The sequence below is a fragment of the Pinus tabuliformis genome, chromosome Q, assembly GCF_031772625.1.
Source record: "Pinus tabuliformis cultivar Carrire ecotype Pingquan chromosome Q, CPIR1, whole genome shotgun sequence".
Lineage (NCBI taxonomy): Eukaryota > Viridiplantae > Streptophyta > Pinopsida > Pinales > Pinaceae > Pinus > Pinus tabuliformis.
In genome coordinates, this window is record NC_142296.1 from 432,781,275 (window position 1) to 432,802,476 (window position 21,202).

Consider the following 21,202-nt stretch of genomic DNA (forward strand, 5'->3'; position numbering starts at 1 on the left):
TTTATTACTATGGCCCATCCCATTATTACATTATTCCCTTGGATACCTCCCTTTGTACCCCCTATTATCCCCCCTAGGTATATAACATTCGACCCCCCTTAGCATGTTTCTTCCCCGAAACATGGGAAGAACACAAATAATAATATCTACTCAAAAGAGTATTCCACTGGTACCATGCACGTGCATCTAGCCATCCAAGAGAAAGGTGAACCCTCAATCTAGCTGGTGCTTCACTCACTTGAGATGGAAGTTGACTGTGGCAACTCTTTTCTGTTGATGTGTAGTAGGTGGATCTTCGCTCCTCTCTATTTGTCCTATGAGGGTTGTTGTCCTTGTGGCTAATTGGTTTCCATCTTGTGGTTGTTGTCTTGTTGGGTGATGTGGGTGATGATATGTTGAAATTTTAACCCACGGTGTCTTTTTCTTTAATTCACCCCTTACTGGAGCCTGACTATTATCTGGTGCATGTTGTGGTGCCTGCTATGGTGTCTTATCTTCCAATATTACTTCAACCATTGAGCCCTCATCTGATGTATCATCACTTGTATCCTTTTCTTCTTCAACCTCTGTTTGTGTTTGATTGTCGATCATCAATGGCTCATCATCTGATATGTCAGTCCTTGGAACATCTTCTGCTTCAGCCTCCATGGACTCTCCCTATTTATTGATGGAAATATCATGTAATGTAATTTTCTTCTTTTTATACCAGAGCTTCAGGAATTTCTTCTACACATTAATATTTATAGTACCCACCAATTCCATCCATGGGTATCCGAAAACAACATCCTCATTAGCCATATCTGAAGCATAAAAATTAGAATGCAATACATACTTGTCCATAGAAATCTTCAAATCTTTATAAACTTGCACCTGCTCATTATTAACCTGTGTGTGCTCCATGTGGTTCGCTGGCACTTGTAATTTTTTTGCCAAGTTGAAATTTATGAGATTTTGCTTGCAACTCAGATTTATAGACACAACGATCTTCTCCTTCTGAATCAATCCATGAACCTACAATAAGGAGATACTAGCAGAAAATAACCCTTTAGGTTTCTTGGTTTCCTTCTTTCCTGTACCAATAAAATCTTTGCTAGGTTGTGTGTTGGTCTGTGTGAGCTTAGTAAGAGGACCCACAAAATTAGATTTATGGTCAAAGTGGTCACAAATAGATTTTGCGAACATCTGCCAAGTAGTTGTCCTTGGATGGCATTTTTGATGACACTGCCACCATTGCCATCTTTTGTGGTCCAAGTACATTTTTCCCACACTCAGTTGAGTCGCATCATCTATGATGTAATTCAATTTGAAATATTTCTCCATTTTTGCTAGCCATTTGGCTGTATGAGAGCCATCAAATTTATACAAGTCCCTGAAATTTTGATCTAGGCCCACCATCACAAAAAAAATTGGCGAAAATTTGAAATGGCCACAATTCAGTCAATATTGCTCAGAATCTCTATTATGATCTGTTTTTAGAAATGGAACAACCATTCTGCATCTTCTCGTGTGGTAGAAATCCCGATCTAGGCACTGGAATTGCTGATCCATGTTGCAACTGTCCCGCCATCACAAAAAAATGCTGAAAAATAGCTGATTTTAAATCAGTGATATCTCCCTCATTCGGGCTCTGATTCGACTGATTTTTTTTTTGAAGTCGGGCATTTTTTCACAAAGAATACAGATCTACAATTATATTTTTCAGATTTTTCCCCAGGACGTCCAGATCTGCGCCACAAACTCGCTGCCCCGAAAAATTGTCTACAACACCACTGATTTTTAGATCAACGATATCTCCCTCATCCGGACTCCAATTTGGCCGATTTTTTTTTTGAACTTGGGTATTTTTTCACAAAGAATCTAGATTTGCAATTAGATTTTGCATATTTTTCCCCAAAACATATAGATATGATCTGAAAACTCGTCGCCCCATAAAGTTCCTGCAAAAAATAAAAAAAAAACTTCTCCACTTTTGCCCAAGAAAGTGATTTGTTCCCACATGTTATAGATCTGATCCAAAAATATAATATAATGCAATTATACCCAGAAATAATAAGATCTAAAATATAGAAAATGCTTCATTTTATTAATCAAAACCCTTAAGGTAGGGCAACACCATACATTCACTCCTTAAGGAAGGAGAACACCCCACAAGCCATATGCCTGTTCATACAATATTCCTTGACATCCCTCAATGTGGAGTCTCTAGCCTCTATATAGACCTCATACATACAATACCATGGGTCATTACCATGGTTCCCTTAATACCATATATCTAATACCATGGGTCCATAACATAATTACTAACTACTTGTGGTCCCTTACATGATACGGGTTAACCACCTTATTTATTACTATGGCCCATCCCATTATTACATTATTCATTTGGATACCTCCCTTTGTACCACCAACTTTCATAGTTTTGAGACATGTCTAATGTTACAAACATTTGGATAATTTAGGATACAACACCAAATAGTTCGCCAAATCCCTGAACACTATCCTCTCATATAGGAAGATGAATTGGCTCCTGGGACACCAACATTATCTTGGGAACCTTCTCCCACTCATCATCAAATTTCCTTTACCGAAATTCTCCCACCACCGGGTGTTGATGACACACAAAATCAGATACAATTCATTTCCTTGAGCATAGGAACCCTGATTTACACTGTCTTCTCAACATTTCTTGATGTTGAGAATGATACACCCACCACAAAGGTGGTACAAACACTTACTATGTAGACTTGTCTAATATGCGCATTGCCAACATCACCGGGTTCTAGATAGAGCCCACCGAATCATTGTCTTGTTTGTCAATTAGCACAATGAGGTCCTAATCCCATCCTCACTACCTCACACAACCAATATCACCATTAAATAATATTTTCACTCATATGAATTTATTCTATAGGCCATGATGGAACCATAATGTTCATGGGATGCCATACATTACCATTCTTTCTTTCTACCTGAGAAATAATTTTCTCCTATTGATGCACCAAGCCACAATATTTACACAATAGAAGCAAAGGAATTTCTACCACCAGGACATGTATATTGGTTCAAAAATACCATCCTTGAACTAGGTGCACTTGAGGAATGGAATATGTATAATATATCACCTACAGTCAGGGTAGATATTTCTAGCAAGCCAGGCATAGCCGAAGAAATCTCGTTGGGGGTAGTATGCTCCCAAGATGAAGTGGACTCATACAAAGCCCTTTTTCAATAGTATAGGGACAACTTTCCATGGTCTTACTCACAAATTGCAAGAATTAGTCCTACTATCGTGGAGCACCACATTGACACATGAATAATGCCTACCTTGTTAGGCAACTCCATCCCTCTAAAGAAAAAGAGATTAAATAAGAAACCATCAAGCTTCACAAAGCTTGTTTCTTTTACCCTATCACTTACATGCCTTGGGTTTCTAACCCTATACCCCTCATGAAGAAACATGGCACCATTCAAGTTTTTCCTAATTTGATAGATCTTAATAAAGAATGTCCCAAAGGAAATTACCCTAAAACCTTCATCGATAATTTAATTGATGCATGTGCCGGTCACAAGGCTTATCGTTCATGGATGACTTCTTAGGGTATAACCAGATTTGGATACGACATACTAATCAATATAAGCACCCTTTACCACCACTTGGGGAAAATTTCCTTATCGAGTAATTCCCTTTGGAGTTAATGGCTCACCTTATACTAGCCTATTTGGATGACCATATAGTACAATCCAAAAAGTTCTCAGACCACTTGGAAGATCTCTACCTGGATTTTTAGAGATGTCAGAAATACAACCTATGCTTGAACCCTCTCAGGTGTGTATTTTGCATCAACATAGGAAGACTACTGAAATTAATTGTTTCCAAGTAAGGCATTAGAGTTGACCCTCTAAAGGTCCAGGCCATCCGAGAAATCCCACCTCCAAAAACTTTGAAGCAGTTACAAAGCCTACAAGGAAAGGCCAATTTCTTACACCACTTTGTCCTCGATTATGCCCCTTGTGCACATGGTTTCTTGCACCTTCTTCACCAGGATGTTCCCTTCCACTAGGATGAACAAGCCAAAAATTAATTCGAGGCATTGAAAGATACATTATCTCAAGCTTTGTTGATTATCCATCATGACCATACCGAGGATTATACCCTCTACTTATCAACATTTGAAGTAGCCATAATAGAGGTATTAGTCCAAGAAGGACTAGATAATAGAAATTATGTTATCTATTACATCAACAAGAACCTCTCTGGGCCTACCTTAAAATATGATCCAATAGAAAGAACAACCGTACATTCAGTACAAAAGCTTTGGAATTACATCATCTTGCATACCACCATCGTAATATCAAACTTTAATCCCATGAGATGTTTTCTTACTCGTTGTATGGTGAACCATAAATACGCCCGGTGGGTAGTTATTTTGAAAGAGTTCAAGTTACAGTTTGATTCCCCTAAAAGAAAGAAAGCTCTTACCCTTGTAGAGTTCATCACAAATCTCCCTACAGATTCCAAAGGGTTCCCCATCAATGATTCTTTCCCTGACGAACACTTGTTCATCATATCTACAGATGACCCCTGGTATGGTGACATCCTTCTCTTTCTTCAAACTCATAAGTTCAACCCTCAGCTCACTAGCGATGATCACAGGCACATTCACCTTCATGCTCCTTGTTACGTTCTTATGGGGGACATCCTATATCATCATGGCATGAAAAACATTCCTCACTGATGACTTACTTTATAGCAAGATGAGTAGGTCTTAAATGACTACCACAATGGAGCCTGCATAGACCACCTATTAGGGATGGCCATGACCCAAAAAATCCTCTGCGTCGGTTACTTTTGGCCCACCTTTTTTTGTGACTATATTCAAGCAGTCAAGCAATGTGAGCATTGCTAATGATACGGTCATAAGGGGTGAGCTCCACTATCTCCGCTACACCTAGTATTCGTCACATTCCCTTTTTGAAAATGGGGAATAAAATTCATGACCTACAACCCTCATTGTCAAGGCGGCCATAAGTACATTATGGTCTTAGTTGACTACTTTAAAAAATGGGCAAAAGCTATGCCCACATATAATAACACTGAGGAAACTGGTGCACATTTTTTCTTTAACCATGTCATTACATGGTTCGTTGTTCCCAAGGGGTTGGTCTCAAATCATGGAAGACACTTCAATAATGAGATATTTCAAGAACAATCCCAACACATTGGTTTTTCTCATGAGTTCTCTTCCCCATAATACCCTCAGTCCATTGACCAAGTAGAAGTTGTCAATAAAGTTATTAAAACAATGTTGCAACATATGGTGAACAACCACAAAACCACTTGGAATCACATGGTTTTCTCAGCCTCATGGGTGTATTGCACAACATTCAACATTTCCAAAGGGTTCACACCCTTCCAATTCATATATCGGGTTGAGGATGTGATCCCCATTGAGTGCGAGATCCCTACATTAGACTCAACCATCAAACTCCTCTTAGATACCTCATCTTTAGAGAAAAGGCTACTACAGTTGGAACGTGTTGAAGAAAGTTGGCAGGAATCTCTCTAGCATAACAAATCCCATAAAAAGAGGACTAAAGCCTCCTTTGATCGCAATGTCACCCCTCATTCATTCATAGAATGGGATATAGTCCTTTGTTATGATGATTCCAAAGAAGCTTTAGGACAAGGAAAGTTCAAAATAGTATGGAAGGTCCATACATTGTTAAACATTGCCTCCTCTAAGGGGCATACATGTTAGCAGAGCCTGATGGGACTTGCCTCAAAGACCTCGTCAATGGGTTCTACCTCAAACAATTCTATACATAACATTCAAAAAATCCCTAGAATGTAAATGTATACCATAAATTGTATTTATGATGATCACCTCATCACGGATGTACGATGAATCATGCTCCCATCATGTGTCACAGATGGATCATTCACCAGCCTATTATCATGGGTTCGTTGATGGTGCTTTTCAATGGTCGCAAAAGCTCGCAACAATAGCCTGGGCCATATACTCTCTTGACTTGACACCATTCCACTAGAATGGAATTTTCATCAAGTTAGCCACCAATAATCAAGTCGAATATGATGTCATCATAGGCATATTAGTTGATGCCTCTCACATAGGTATTAGTCACCTGCATGTGTTCCTTGGCTCCCAGCTTGTTGTATCACAATTGAACATAAACTTCAAGGTACATGACCCTTGAATTTTTTAGAAATATATGCATGCACAAAGGTTAGCTCATGGTTTTGATCAAATCAAATTTTCACATATACCAAGAAATCAAAATCATGTAGTCACCCACATAGCTAATCAAATCCTAGATTGGCATGTATCACATATACATCATCATCGAGTGTTAGATCCCTATAATACTAGTGCAATCCCTCATTGTTATTTTTAGTGTAGCCCCATTATTATTTTTGTTGTGTCCATGTAGTCCCCATATTTTTATTATTGTGCCCCATAAAAGCCCACTATTGTTATTGTTGTGCCCTTACATTATTGTTGATATGTCGACTCTGATTATATTATGACCCCTTAGACTCCTATGTATATAAAAGAGGTTTTTTCATTTGAATCATCCAAGAATTGTTCATTTATGTAATGTAAAGGAGGTTTCACCCTTAAAGAGGATATTTTTTAAGTCTTTGATCTATCTATTTGTGAGCTGGTTGCATAACATTTGGTATGAGAGCTATGGATTCTAGGGTTTCGCTGCTTCAAATAGGTCATCATGGAATTTAGGTATAATCTTTTTTATATGAAGGTTTAGAATATGAAATTAAAACCACATGGATTCGAAATATTGGTGAACCTCGTGTACGAATATCATATCTTTTCTTGCTACATTTTTGGAGATATGATTCAAGGAAGTTAGGGTTTTTGCTGGCTCTAGAATTCCATCTCAAACATGTGACCTTGGGAAATCATCGTAACTTTCTCTCTGAGCATTAGATTTGAATTTTGTAAAAAGTGACAGAAATATGATGGAACGTAGTTTTTGGGATATAATTTTGAGGGCCAAAGGTAAAAACAGTGACACGTGGCACTCTATACAAGTTCACTATACTGAAAAAGTCTATAATCATGTCATCATGGGAGATTGGGCATAAATATTTCTTGAAGAATCAAATATCAATAAGTCTTGTGGGGTTGGAAATAGGACTAAAATTTATACCAAAATAAGGTATTTCAGACCTTTTATATACGAAATTACATATATACAACATATTCAATATCAAGCTCCTAGAAAGTAAGAAAAATGTGTGTATTGTTTTAAAATGTTCATAAGTTTTGTTTGAAAAATTAGTTTGAAGTGATTCAAAGGGCATGGTGAAGAATAAATTTCATTAGTTGATGCCTCGAAGTAAGAAAATGGAAACACCTAGTAAGAAAATCAAAATCTCTACCATGACGTGTGAAGAAGAGGCAAAAATGCGACATGAAATATCAAAATTATAAGACCAAGTGCAACAAATTTTTCTCTCACAAATAGTAACCAAAAATGAAATGGAAGATAAGATGGATGTTTTGAAGAATGGTTTAAAATAAGACATGGAAGGTTTGGAATCTAAGATGGATAGTATATAAGCAAAAAAGAAAGACAACATGGAAGATTTGAAGAATGGTAAAAGCAGACATGGAAGGGTTGAAGGAAGGGTTGACAAATTTGCTACAAGAAATTATTCCTAATGGCGAAAAGGTATTAGATGAAACTCATGATGAGAAGAAAATAAATGTTAATCATGATTTCATAGACTCTAAAATTGGATTGAAGACCCACCATATTCCAAAGATCGATATGAGGAAGTTTGATGGCAAGGATACAGTAACATGGATACGACAGATGGAGCAATATTTTGATCTCCATAATGTGGAAAGCACACAAAATTTACGTATTGCAACTTTATATTTATAACCCAATCAATTTGTATCATATTGATGGCTTTGTTCTTGTAAACAGATTTTACTTGGTCAATTTTTACGGAGGAAATGGCAGATTATGAGGATACAAAGAGAAACACCTTCTTTAGCCAATTGATAAATCTCAAACAAAAGGGTTCAATGGCAGAACACATTGAGGACTTCCAAAAATTGAATATAAGGGTAAATTATATTCCATAGGAGCATAGGATTGATATATTCATAGGGAATTTAAAGGACATCATCCAACATCAGCTTCACCTTTTGGAACCTAATTCATTGGAGAAGACATTCAGGTTGGCAAGAAAAATTGAAAGCAAAATTATTGCAAGAAGGAAGCTTACCACTCACAACTATAAAGATGGAATTGTTTTTGCTCCTAGCCTTCCACAACCTACAAGGTTGACACCACAAAAATTGGAATAAAAAAGAGAAAAAGGGCTTTGTTACAGCTGTGATAGAAAATACGCTAAAGGTCATAAGTGTGTTGAGAAGAAATTAATTTACATAGATTGGGAATAGGAGGAAGAAAATGAAAAAGAAACGTTAAAAGAATAGGATATACACTAGGAACCAACCCCATAGAAAGAAGAAATGAATCTGATCATACTTTGTAATGCATTGACATGAATTACCACTCAAACTCTCAAGATAGAAGGACATATCAAGAAGAAAAAGGTAATAGTGTTGATTGATTCAAGTAGTACCCATAATTTTATTCATTATAAGATAGCCAAGGAATTGAATTTCTTCCTATATCCAACACTAGAGTGTCAAGTGATGGTTGCAAATGGAGGAACCGTAAATTGCTCTGGAAAGTGCCATAATATCAAGTTATCCATGGGAGAATATGTATTGAATAGTCCAATGATTTCCACTCCAATGGGTGGTGTTGATGTTGTACTAGTAGTCTAATGGTTACAATCTTTGGGTATGATAGCTTTTTCTTTTCAAGAACTTTTCTTGAATTTTTTTTGGGAAGGAAAGGAAGCTGAATTAAGGGGTATCGCAGAGAAACCAAGAAATATAATTAGCTCCAATGGCATGACAAAGCTTATAAAGAAAGAACAACAGGGCATAATTGCACAATTATGTTCACTAGAGGTTCAAACATCAAAATCATCTATTTCTCTAGATTTCCAAAAATTCTTGGACAATCATTAAAAGTTTCACGTAGTGGAAGATCACATTAAGAATCAACAAAAATTTCTCCAACTCTTAAAGGATAACCTTTACTTTGGCACATAATAGAATGAAACAATAGGCAGATAAACATCACAATGAAAAAAGTTGTTATGTAGGTGACTGGGTATTTTTATGGCTACAACCATAAAACAAAATGTACCTCAAGTAGGCTAAGATGGATAATAAATTATCATAAAAGTATTATGGTCCTTACAAGATGTTGCAAAAGATTGGTACTATGGCATACAAATTGGAGCTTCCTACATCTTCTCGAGTGCACCCAGTTTTCCATGTTTCATGCTTAAAGAAGGTTATAGTTGACAAGATCCCAATTCAAACAATATTGACAAAACTTGACGAGGAAGGAAAAATCATATTAGAACCTAAAGTAGTCACATACACAAGAACTCGACAACTATGAAATCAACAATTTCAGAGTATCTCATCAAGTGGAAGAACTTACCTACAAAAGATTCCACATTGGAGGATAAGGATTTTATACAGAAGCGTCGAGAACTACTCAAGCATTGAGGAAAACAAATTTTGAAGGAGAGGGGCATGTTAGGTCCCTATAATACTAGTTTAATCCCTTATTATTATTGTCACTGTATCCCCCTTATTGTTATTGTTGTGCCCATGTAGTCCCCATATTGTTATTATTGTGCCCCATAGAAGCCCACTATTGTTATTGTTGTGCCCTTACATTATTATTGCTATGTCGTCTCTGATTATATTATGACCCCTTAGATTCGTGTATATAGAAAGGAGATTTTTATTGAATCATCCAAGAATTGTTCATTTATGTAATGTAAAGGAGGTTTCCCCCTTGAAGAGGATAATTTTTAAGTCATTGATCTATCTATTTGTGAACTAGTTGCATAAAATCGAGAAAAATAAAGCATAAAGAGCATATCCATCAATAAATGCTAAAGTACATCACATGTATAAAAAGCATATCACATAGACACATCATATGATCCTAAAAAAATAAACTCATATATATCTATCTATATATATATACATACATATCATCATAAAAAAAGATATGTACAAATATACATTCGTTGGCCAACGCTAGAAAAATGAGTCATCAAAATGGGGAGCATCCTCATAATGGGTGCTTCCCCTAGTACATGCAAAAAATACATCTAGGGTTGGGGCCCAACATCCCCATCACCACTTGCACCCCCTACACGAAACCCTCTTGCCTCACTCAGTGCTGGAGCCAAAATATATCGAGACATTGACACTGCCACTGCAAGCTGATGAAGGACATGGCACCTCACTCTATCCTGAGCCATCGATCCCTCCATCCTATCCTCATCGAACATCACCCATATAGCCTTAGGCATCCCCTGGAGTAAGGGTGTCGCACGATCCTAGGCATCCTCAAAAACCTCAACCCGCAATTCTGCTTCCTCAACACACATGTGCAATCTCTCCACCTCAGTGCAAAGATATGAAGCCTTCCTCTCCCTAGAAGGGCCACCTATCTCAAGACACCAGTGCTGAACGAACCTCTCAGGGTTATCCTCCACCCTGCCATCTCTTCACCATCACGCCCCCCCAGCTGCTCCAACTCCACTGAGACGATTAGGATCATTACCCACCAATATGGCTAATGAACATCTAATAAGCTTCACATTTGCAGTCAAACACACATGATATCAATATAGATATATATCATATATCACAAATACATGTAAATCATCACAATGCATAAAGCACAATCAAATACCTACCAGTCCCTAAGCATCACGTGGGGGTAATCCCATCTCTAGATCTCCACAGAAATACATGTTAGCATAGGGAAACTAAAGAATCATTTGAGCATTAGAAAACCACCAACCCTAAATTATGGGTGTCTAATGCCACCCTACCTCACCTCCACCTACCTGGGGCATCACCAGTGCCCATCTTCAGATCCGAGGATCTCTCAGTGGACCAATCAACATTGTCAACACCGAGCACAACATCACAACCCTCTCATACAAAATCCTGCAAATCACACTACCATAACAAAATCTCCATGCTTCACCCTTGCAAACATGTTTCAACTGAGCTTTCATCCTCCTATGAAGGAAGCTCACCTAGTTATAAAAGGAGCCCCCCTGAAGTTGCTGGATAACTGCAAGCTATGGCCCTGAAATGTGGTGCAAGGCCTCTATCCCTAGTAACCATACAATCATAGCTAAAGTTGCTTCCTAAAATACATCCAAAATAACATCAATGTGGATACACCCCTCCTAAAATGGATCAAGTCTACAGTGAAACTCAACTCATGTTGTTAGATCCACCCAACCAAGTGGGAGAGGTGTTGGTAGTACCTCACCTCGAGGCACTAGTCCAGTCAAAAGGTAAACATCCACATAAGCAGTAAATGTCACATCACAACCCCGGATGTTGAATGTCGATTGGTCCCCTTCCATCTCTCAATCACGAACCACAAGAAGTCCTTCTGTGATCTAAGTAGAGGATTCTGAATGAACTTCAATAACTACCATCTGGTTAGTAGTGCTTGAGCCTAAGCATCAATTAACACTGCTATGAAGATGTGGTCCCAATCCCTCTCATGCCATGTCATACCCATCCTGAACAAAGCATGAAAAAATAAAAGAATCAGTCTCAAGGATAAAAATTCCCTTTCTATCATCATCATGTGCCTATTTTGAGAATAGGCACGTGGTTACATGTCTATTCCTAAAATAGGCACGCGATATCGCACTATGTTTTCTATACTGTTGCGTGGACAACATGACTGTCACCCTTATACCCACGAGGACATTGATCCCTTAGCTATGTGCCTATTTTTTATGTAGATGCGCGATGCACACAACTATTTCTTACACAATCGTGCGCTTCATGTGCTTGTCACTAATAAAGCCATGAGTTCCTCGATGTGAAGACCTTATGACTATCTCATCCACATTCACGTACTTGCGTAACTGCTTTACCCTTAACCATTCACCCCCATGTGAATTTTTATCAGTTACCCATGCGTGTTTTGACTTTTTCCCTTAAAAAATCCTGTACAAGCCATCTTGTATGGCCTGTCTACCCTAGCCTACCAAAATTACAAAGCTTGAGTTGTTAACTCTTACCTGGCTATCCTCGAGCACTACCTGGGTGCTCTAGCTAACTGCTACAGAAGAAAATGGTTCGTGGACCCTGTTATGGAGTCCATGTCATCAAGTACAAATGAGGTGGCATATGGCCCATTTCCCCTTATTTATTTCCTTCTTTATCACCTTCCATAGGGCTGCTTTGGAGCTCAAGACCTCCTTTAACAAAACCTCCAATAGCATTGGGATCACAATCACATAATCTACATCATGGTACCCTCCATTCCATTTCAACAACATACTCATTTTTGGTCCCGGTTCACTATTCAGAGTACTCATTAGGGGCAACTTTTCATGTTTTTTGATTCATCTTGTTTGGTGCATTTCAACTTATAGATGATTTCATCAATATTTTTTTATTTGAGGTATTGGTTGTCAAAGTTGTAGGTCCCCTCGCAGTTTCTCAAGAGAATCAGTCCCTTGGTTACAATTGACAGTTAAGTTACCTCTTCACTCAAAATGATACACTTCCTTGAAATCTTTGCATATCCTAACATTATTTATCTGAAATTAACCATAGGGTACATCATCTCGACCACATTTACCACAACCTTTAACCAACACCTGGTGTACATCCATGCTGGTCGATAGAACCTCCCATACATGGATCACCTCATTTTATAGTTCAACTTACACTATGAGGATCCATGACCATTCTCTTAGGCTTGGGAGCCATCACATTCACATGTCTTGAAGATCAACCTCATTCTCCTCTTTTTTACCCATTTCTTACCAACCCCTCTCTCGGACCACCATTATTATTCATTACCAGACTGAATTGAGTGTGCACCCACATTCTACATTTAGCCTATCTTCCCTCCATATGGAAATAACCAATCTGCGTCACTTCATGTGTCTCATCACCCTCACACGAAGACCAACCAATGGGGCCCTCACCAACAGCAAAACCCCACCTACATTATTATGTAGGCCACCTTTTTCTTAGGGAACCTATCTCCATGTTTGTACATCCCAAACCAATTTTACATTCTTTTGGCAAGTGTACAAATATTTTTTAGGAAAAGGATTCCCATCCATATTTTTGTATTAGTTACTCGACGATAGTCCCTAGTCACCCTTTGTTGGAGATTCTTTTTATCACCACACCATGATCCATATTCATCCAGTATTCACCACGACAGTTAAAACATACGCATACCCACCGTGGATGTCCTACCAACGCCAGGTATATTCCTCCCTAAAGAATGGTTTTGACTGCCACCACTCACATTACAGCTCCAACCTTGGGCAATTTTCCATATCTACCCATATTGTCAGCTCTTGTTATCATGCCACTATGACCCTCCATATTACAACCATCTATATTCCTTCATAAAGATTCTCCAAATCAACTTTTCGAGTAGTTGATGAGCCCCAGAAATGGGTAATTATATGGGCTCATTTAGCCTCCTAATTCGACTTAAACCACCATTCTCATTATTTTATTTCATGTTTCTGATTATATTTATGCTAATAGAGTGAATTGGGTTAGTCATTATGCCAAAAAGTCTAATGTGTGCTTTATGCAGATTTTTGGTCAATTTTGAGACAAAATCAAAGGTTTTAATGAGCACTTGGTAGCCAAATTCGTGGAAGAACAAGGAAGAGGATTTGTAGGAAGGTGTCCCCTTCATTTATGAGCCCTTACCTCAAATTCTCCACCAACATCTTGGAGTTCAATGGCCACCACATCAATGATCACAAGGGCAGCTGAGCAGGGCTAGTAAAGTTGTTGTTAACTGCAAGTTTTGGCAGCCGAATTCCTAAAATTTAGGAGGACTGTTGGGGCCCTCAATTTTTATAAATAAGAAGGCTTAGGGCCTTAGTTTGGTTAGTTAGGAGTTATTTAGATGTTAGTTAGATTTTAGTCAGTAGGTTAGCCCTGTATCAACATATTTTCGAGCTTTTTCTTGTAGACAGTTTTTGGGATGTAACTATTATTTTTTGATCAATAAAGATGAATCTAGCTTTGCACTAGCTCTGATATTTCTTAGGAGGCTATAGCTCTTGGGTTTGGGCCCAACCCAAGTGCTAGTACCTCCTTTGTGTAATTTTATGTGTCTTTGTTGCATTCATAGAATATGTTATCACTGAAAATTCTGTTTCCAAAAATTGCTCAGACTAGCTTAAGGACAAAGTGTTTTCGCAGCGCATAAATCCTTTAGCAGTTTCGCAGCGCTACATGTTTAGGTGGTTTCGTAGCGTGCTACGAAATTGGGGATTTGTTCGAGTTTTCAGTGGAGGCCAAGATCCTAGCATGCCTATTGTACAGAGTTCTTTTTCCCTCCAGAAATGCAGATGAGAGCAGCGACAGTGTTTTCAAGGAAGCAGTGCATTAAGCTCGTTTGTAGCAACACAGATTTTCTCAGTGCTCTCCCTGAGACAAATACCTTGAAGATCCTTTCCTGGGACAATCGCCTTTCTCAAGTCAATGAAGCCCTTCTGATCCCAACTCAGGTTAATTATGTTGGAAAAGCAGCAAATATATATGAAGCTGGTTATCGACTAAGTGTTAGTGTATATATCATCTCCAAGTACATTGGGAATACATGGTTGGGGGATCGTGTACGTGTCAGTGATGAGTTTTTGACAAACGAAATGTGTTTGCATTTAAGTATGTGCCTCATGTTCTAATCTTTGTGTTTTTATCGGATACAAGGAACCAAACAAGATGTTGAGGTTTGGCAAACATTACTAGCTGTTCGTGCATTAGTTCTTCCACCGACAGAGGACATAGACACCTGGTTGACATTTGTTTTTCTTTGCCGGAAAAGGGGTCGTATTAGTCAAGGTCATTCCACCAGCACAATGATGCAAACGGTATTGTGACTGTATCTGCTAGAGGCAAAGCAACGAATACGTAAGCAGCTTTTATTCTTGTATGTTATACCCCATGCCATCCTCAACTAATTCAGAGCTTCGAGCCTCTGTCCTGCCATATACATATCCAGAAAGTGGCTCTGAACAATACGATTCAATGGGTCCAAATGAATATTACTATGATCCTTCTTGTTACTATGTCCCTTACTTACCTGAGCATTCTGTTTCATCTTCTCATGTAAATACTTCTGATTACAGTGGTGATTGGTATCGTAATCCTCTGCCATCTCATAATCAACCGTGGTACTTGGGGATTGAAGCTCCGTCAAGCTCATATTACCCGCCTGTTACTAGTGATCTCAGTCCTTATTGTTATTTATCTCCATATGTGCAAGATCCAGTATCTTCAACCACTTGTATTACTTCTCAGGAGGATTGGTCCTTGGCTTCAACTTCCCATTCTCCAAATACCGATAACACAAGTAGCCTTGATTGTCCAATTCAGAGTGACAGTTCCAATTTCTATACATGGTGTCAAAGCGAGCACACACAGGAGAAGCCGTTTGAAGACAAGGTCAATATCGCCCTTTCTGAACATGGACATCCAGATTCTGGGCAATAGACAGCAGGCAAATCGACACAAGATATCTCAACTCTCTCTTTTCAAAAAGACTTGAAGTCAAAAGTATATGGGCCTCCTTCTAGCCAACTGCAACAATCAGTTGAATTAGCGGATCCAAAATCTGGACAAACGACATCTTGTCCAGCTAATTCACAAGCGACGGCATCTTGTCCAGCTAATTCACAAGCGTATATTTCCACTGCCAATCCAATAAGTCTAGGCATTGATTCTCTCCTAAGTTATCATTCACCAACTTTTATTAATGATTTTCATGAATCAAGAAACCCAACAGTTTTGTCTCCACCGGCGTTTATTGAGATACTGCAGCCAATCATAGCCAATTTATTCCAGTTTTGGATATTTTATCCTCGGACTACCACCTGCCTATGCCTAAAAGACTATTTCCTTTGTCTTCAAGGGAGAATACGCCTATTGTTTCAAATGCACAGCTTGTAAAAAGATCAACAAGACCTATTAATTTAGAATTAAACTCACTGCTTCATCCCTCTTTAATGGATTTTACAGTTTCTGAGCCAGAGTTTTTAAAAGATTCGTCAGAATATCAGAAGTTAGAGGTTTGTCAGTTACCAACTCTCTATTTCAATGAAACTGCAGCAGTTGAATGTTCTCAAGGTTTTTCTGCGACTGATGATGGTTCCCCTTCAGAAAGTACAATAATAACAAACGAGTATCTTGTAAAAAAGATGGAGTTTCCTATATCAAATATTGGAGATGCATCAAAGCCTGAGATGTCCTCTATTTCTGGCAATTTAAGGAGCACTCAAAAGGTTTGACATCCATGAGATTTTCTCAATCTTAACAGGTAAAGTGTTATGAGATGATGCACAATAAGCTGCAAAACTTCTTGGAGAATTTGAAACAAGATTTTAGGTCTGAACTGAAGGAAAGGGATGAAAGGATTTGTCTCTACAAGAGTCTGTGGAGTGATGCTGAAGCAGCAGTGGATTCCATGTTGTTTGAGATGAAACTGATCAAAATGGAGTTTGAAATGGAGAAGCTAAAGATGAGAAACAGAGGAACGCTGGAATTTAGCAATAGAGAGAGTGAAATTTCTGCATCTACAGATAACACACTCAAGTTGTGGGATTTTACAAAATCCAATCCTTCTGGGTTATCCAATAATGCTTATATTTTGACCTATACTGGTCATACCAATGAGAAGATTGTTGTGGGGTTTTCTGTCATGGATGGATATATTGCATGTGGTTCAAAGATCAATTCTGTTTTTGCCTACTACAAATCTCTGCCTATGCCTATGGGATCACATAGATTTGGATTTGAAGACCCTATATCTAGTCAAGAAATGGAAGATGATAGTGGTTAGTTTGTTTCAAGTGTATGCTGGAGAAGGAAATAAAAAATAATGGTGACTGCAAATTCCACTGGCAGTATTCAGTTGATAAGGATTTTGGGTTGAAGTTATGTTTTTGAAATTACACAGCAGTTTCGTAGCGCGCTACGAAACTGCTGTAGGTTTTGTTTTTGAACGCAGACATACAGTTTGATATGATGATCAGAAAATTTTCAAAGGAAATGTCTAAGGGACATTTAGGAGACAACATGAGGCTAGCATAGCCTTTCAGATAATGACAAGTGTACCTTTTTGTAAAGGTGAAATGTTTTGTCTTAAGTTAAAGCTTTGATAAAGGTACTTTATGACCGGTCATTAGGGTTTGGAAGGAATTGCGTACAAGGAGTTTTGGTCTGCACACCTGTCCATCAACGAAGCATCCAACACATCAAGAAACATGATAGTGCTCATCATTTTTGGGATGTTAAAGAGATGGAGACAGGCTGCTGCATTTTCGAATAAATGGAGCAGCATATCAAAGACCGACAAACAGGGGCCTATGTTTCAGGATAACAGAAAAGATGTGTCATGGAAAACAAACATGGAGCATTAAAGGTTCATTATAGCTATCTCAGCCAAACTCCAGATGTCAGAGAACGAAAAGGATTGAAGATCAAGGCTGTTATGGAGTTTAAGTCCTATTTAATTTAGAAGTCTAGAAGATTTAGTGGAATTTGAATTTGAATTGTTTTATGATTCCAGCACTGTCAATTAGTAATCAGCTGTAATTATTAGTTAGTTAAAAGTTAGTAGGTGTCATCATAGGCAGTCATCGAGCTCCCCTCATGCTGGAGGAGGAAGCTCGAATGAGATAGAATAAGCACTTTATAAATAGCTGAAACAGAGATAGACAAAGGGTTGGATGTTTTGGAGAAGACTGTTTTTGGTTTATGTATAAACAAATTTCAGTAATGCAAATGACTGTGTTTTCTTCTCAGGATTCACAATGGATCTTCTTGTTCAAATGTGTGATGGTATTCTTTCTTTAAGGTTCTTTTACAGTTTTGTTAATGCATAATCACTCAGAACTCATGAATCATGCTCTGACTTCCTGTATGCCTTGGCAAACTGTGGTTTCAAAGTTATGTTTGAACATATAGATGTAAAGTGCCCTGATTTCTATGAAAAGATAGTGTTTTTGTTTGCTGAGATATGAGAGACTCCATAAGCCCAATGGGAATAAATTCAATGTTGTCCAGCCAGCTTATTTTCATGTGTCTTATAAGAGTTAGCCATCTTTTCTTGTCATTAGTCAATATTCATAATCTGTGAGAGAGCCCTCTCAGACTAAGGAGGCTAAGCCTTAGTCCAAAGCCTGGTTTGAAATAGTTACACAGAATCTTGCTGATTGGTAGCCTTCAGTGCTTGATTTTGTGATAACAGAATAATTTCTATTATTTAGGTTAAAATATTGCTTTGTTACTTAGGTTGTTTTTGATGATTGAGATAGTTTTTCATGATTCAGATTGATTTGATAGTTTGGTAAAAGAAAAGATCCACAAAAAGGCCTTCAAGAAATCCTTGATCTCACCTCTCCCTCCTTGGGACCATGAGCTGAGACCAAGGCATACTTGTTGCCACAAAAACATTGTTTTTTCCTTTCCATGCAATTACTAGTGTTAGATTTTTAGTTGGAAAAGTTGATACGAGTTGTACTTGCATGTTTAGATCTGTTCTTGCTTAGTTTCCATAGTTATCTTGCATGATTTCCTGTCTATAAACTTATGTTCATCATGTTTCTAGTTTTTAGGTCAGATTAGGTCAAAATAGATAGATCTCTAGTTTTTCTAGTCTTTGTTCGATCAGTTTTGGAAAATAGTGTGCAGAACACCTATAATACATCCCTGCCTATCCTTCCTCTATCATACAACCTACTCCAACCCCTAATCTAAGATTCCTTCCCTTCATTTGCCACAATTTTCCAATTTTCCCTAATTCCTACATTCTTGTGCAACATCGCTCCTTCCATCCTTGAATGAATCCAACCATCTTCATCAATCCGTAGTCTCATTTACCAGGTCTTGGACCTCTTCACAACCTCATCCAACCTCCATTTCCACTTTCCCACCTATTTTCCTCCATCAACCCTAAAAAATCCTCTCTCGGCTTTTCCTGTAGATCATCCTGTAGAACCCTTGCAGACTTCCTGTAGAAGATCACATGAGCAATTTCTCGAGATCTGATCACTGTGAAACTCTCTGGAAGGGTGCTAGGGACCCCTTAGGCCCTCTTCTCACCTTCCAAACCACCTTCAAGTGCCTACCCCATCTCCTTTCATCAATCAAACTCTGCACAGTCAAAACAGTTAAAGCACATGCATAATAATTCTGCAAAATTACTCAAAAATACAAAAAGATGTTTTTTTTTTTTTCAGATTTTGCTTCAGAAGTAGCTTAGACACATGCATTTTACCTTTCCAAGAGCCAATGGAATCCATTTCAGTAGCTTTCATCTTTTTTCTTGCACCAGTAGGGTTAGTCGGTAAAACTAGGGTTTGCATTTCCTTTCAGCTTTCAGCTTCTTTTTGCAAGTAAATTAGCCTCTTTTGAGTTAGCTTTCATCCATCATAGTTAAAAGCTTCTTCTAAGAACTCATAGAAGTTGGCTTAAGCTCCTAGCGAACTTTTGTCAGCTAATCAAGTGACAGCCTGCAGTAAGAGCTAGTACTTGTGCATATAGCACCGTCGCTCCCAAGTTTGTTACGAACTACCGGGTTGATAAAAGTAAAGAAGGGAGTCCCAGGAGTTACAGCATCATTGCTGCAATACTGGAGCCCACCATCTTTTTGGTGCCATTGCTGGGGAAGCGTCAGAGTACTTGTAATTGCTACTTTTCTTTTATTTCCTACTGCAACCTTCTGCTCAGTAGTTTATTTCAGCAAGAGTAGAGTAGTTGTTTCATTTCCATTCTGCAATTTTACTTCCGCAAAAGTAGATTAGACATTTCCTGCTTTCATTTCATTTTAGCAAGCGTAGATTAGATATTTCCTGCTTTCATAGATTAGCATTTCAATTCCACAAGCGTAGATTAGCATTTCAATTCTGCAATTCCAATTCTGCAAGAGTAGATTAGCATTTCATTTATGTAATTTCAATTCTACAAGCATATCTTAGCATTTCATTCCTACAATTTCATTTTAGCAACATAGATTAGTCCTTTCTTGCTTTCATTTCAATTCTACATTTTCTTTTCAACAAGATATATTTTATTTAGTTGCAGTTCAATCTATTTCAGTTTGCAGGTACAAGCAGAAAAAAACAAAAATCAACCAAAAAGATTTCCTTTCATGCCTTGTAGGAGTAGAGATAAGTCAGAAAAATGTTTGCACAACACCCCCACTGCTTCACACAGCCAACCTTCTCTCTTCTTCGATGGTTGTGATTAAGAATAACCCCTAGGTGGATAGCAAGACATATTTTGAAGAATCTCTAGGGGAGAAGAAGAAGAAAACATTCCTCTAGAGCAAATGGCTGAAAACAGAAATGTTGGGAGCAATACCTTTTCTTCCAACACATCCATTCAAGGTGAAATTGGAAACATGTGGGAAGATTTCAAGAGCAAGATGAGGCAATTTCTTGCCATGCAAATGGATACCTTGCGGATCCAAAGGAAGCAAGAGGAAGCCAAGAGGGCTTTGGCCATCTTTTGTCCTAGGTGCACTAGAAAGCATCCTAGGAACGAATGTCCATTGCACTCTATAGAAGTGTGTTTTGTATGTGAAAGAGACCATTCTACGAACCAGTGCCCTTCCTTACCTAGACTCAAAGCTGCATATCAGAGGGCCAAAGGAGACACTGAACCACTCTATTTCATGAACCAAAGGAGGCCACATGGACCCAGACCATACCAGCAGGGAATGCAAGGGACATCCCAGACCTATTACAACCCCTATCAAGCCACTTCTATGCCTTCTTGGGGTCCCCCTACTCATCCTTCCTAGTCCACACCTCCTCCATGGTCCTTCACATCTCCATATTATGCCCAACTAGTTGCTCATTCATTTCACTCCTATGCTCAACCACAGCCTCAGTGGAATGCAACTTATCAGGGGTGGAGGCCCTAGTACAACACTCCTCTCACTCCTTTTCCTCCACCACTTGCTCAACTGCAACCATCGCCTCCTGCTCCGCCAAGGCAGCCCCAAA